Source organism: Macrosteles quadrilineatus, unplaced genomic scaffold (genome assembly GCF_028750875.1).
Source record: "Macrosteles quadrilineatus isolate MER2022 unplaced genomic scaffold, UCM_ALF_1.0 Scaffold_3__2_contigs__length_128488019, whole genome shotgun sequence".
NCBI classification, from domain to species: Eukaryota; Metazoa; Arthropoda; class Insecta; order Hemiptera; family Cicadellidae; genus Macrosteles; species Macrosteles quadrilineatus.
In genome coordinates this window covers 38,020,873-38,023,280 of record NW_026542596.1, presented here as the reverse complement: position 1 = coordinate 38,023,280, position 2,408 = coordinate 38,020,873, and positions in this window count along the sequence as shown.

Here is a 2,408-nt window from a genome sequence, read left to right as displayed (position 1 = left end):
TGTAAATAACTTATAACTTAAAGATACAAGTGCAAGTTTGTAGGAAGAACACGTTTCTAAACAGATCGGCATTTGTTTTCAGACGAAATATTATATCGTCACATTATTGGTATTTGGTAAGTGACGTTTGCAGTAAAGAATTAAAGAAAACGTGTCCAATATCATACAAGTCAGTGTTTGGATAATTTTTTATATAAATATTTCAATCAGTATATACTGACGACGAAGGAATAAATTAGGCCTAAATTACTACCAATTTTAAGAATTCACAAAAAAAAATAGTTTTATCAACAGCTGATCCTTAGAGTTCCTCTTTTGCGATTGCCACGTAAAACCAAAACAATATTTAGGTTGGGAATTGGAGGTCAATCACACTCTCGCAACTACACAAAATTTAACTGACCCGAGTGACCTGACACCCCAATAACTGGCCTGTTTGAAAGGAAAATCTAAGAAATTGCAAATGTAGTTGATTCGGAGAAACGTGCGAGGGGATTAACGGGTCATCGCTGTATTCTGTTCACTCATATTTCCATTACCTTTCCAAGTACTGAATGTTTATGGGTTTGCTTAGATTAAACAAAAGGTGGAATACTTTGTACCAGATGCCTACGACTACATTTTACAACAAGTATTTCTTTAATCTTTCTCAGTAATAGCTAGTCACGGGTTGTTCCTGAATTATATTGTATTATTGTTCTAATACAAACGAGAGAAAGTCGTCTATGTTCACGGTCGTATAACATAAATTGGAGGCTATAACATCCTCACGAAGTTAAAGCTACTGTTTTAGAAATATTCAAGTGTATTTTTGATTTAAAAAATGTATGCTTGAATAATCATTTACAATTCGAGTTTACTCCGTGATTAATAAAATAACCCTACAAAAACACTTCAATGTACTAAATCTGTTGTCCCTAAGCTCTACAAAAGTAACCATTTAAACAAGGTGAAAAATATAAGGGGAGATAGAACTAGATATAAATACAAGTCGTAGTTACGACTAGACCTAGGTACAATAAAAATAGAGAACGAGTCGATTTAAAGAGTCGTTCTCAGAGCTTAGTCAGCCTCCGTTTGCCTCCCCCTCGGCTCAAAACCCGATTTGTCCCCAAGTTTCCGTGTCCCTAAGTTTCCTCGTTCCCATCTTTCCGGACACCACCGGACTATCTCAGGGACCGATTAGTGAGTGGTATTCGGAATAATTCGATTAAGAAGAGACTACTGGCGGAGGACAACCTGACGTACCACGGCGGCAGCGGCAGCATGGGGACAGCTATGAGGCTTCAGAGATTCTCCTCAGCGCAACGACCTCAACGCAGCAAGCAATCAAGTGCATCAAGTGCCGTTCCAAGTGTCGTGCAATCTACAGAGTGCTTTTGTTGTGGAAAAAAGGGTCATTTAACGCACCAGTGCTATTTTCGTGAATACGTGTGCAATTTTTGTAGAAAAAAAGGTCATTTGGAGAAGGCATGTAAATCAAAAAAGAGGGGTAAGTCCTATCATTCTACCTCTAAAAATAGTTCAAATGCCAAGGTTAATTACTCCAAAAATACTCAGGGTAACAGATACCAACATAAACAATATTATGTGGAAGTAGATGAATCTAAAAATAACGATAGAGCTGTAAATGATGAGGTATATGACATTTCTAATATTTTTCAAACTGACAGTGAACTGACTGTCAATGTAAATCAGGGTATGGTCAACAAAATTGATCCTATTAAAGTAGATTTGCAAGTACAAGGTAAACAAATGAGATTTGAAGTAGATTCAGGTGCTTGTGTTTCTGTTGTTTCGGAACAATTTTACAATGAGCACTTAAGTGATGTAAAACTAAACCCCACAGATCTAGTTCTGAGCTCCTACACTCATGAAAAAATCAAACCTGTAGGTAAAATCAATGTTAATGTTAAGTACAAATCAGTAGAAAAATGCCTATCATTGTACGTTATAAGCAATGGTGCTAATCCTCTAATTGGTCGGGATTGGATTAAAGATCTCCAAATTGTTGTTAGTATCCCCAACAATGTAAATAGTGTAATGTCGACTTCAGATGAAGTAAAAGTAGAATCAGGTAATGAGTCTAAAGTTGTGCGAGATTTATTAAACGAATTTCCAGAGGTATTTACCACTAAGCTAGGCTGTTACAATGGAGATCCTGTTAAGTTAAAGCTCAAATCAAATGTAGTACCTAAGTATTACAAACCAAGACCTATACCTTATTCTTTAAAAGACAAAGTAGAACAGGAATTACAATGTTTAGTTGACGATGGTATCATTTCCACTGTTTCAACTAGTGATTGGGGTACACCTATTGTTCCCGTACTAAAACGTAATGGCAAAATACGCATTTGCGGTGACTTCAAAGTTACCTTAAATCCATATCTAGAAGTAGATAGACATCC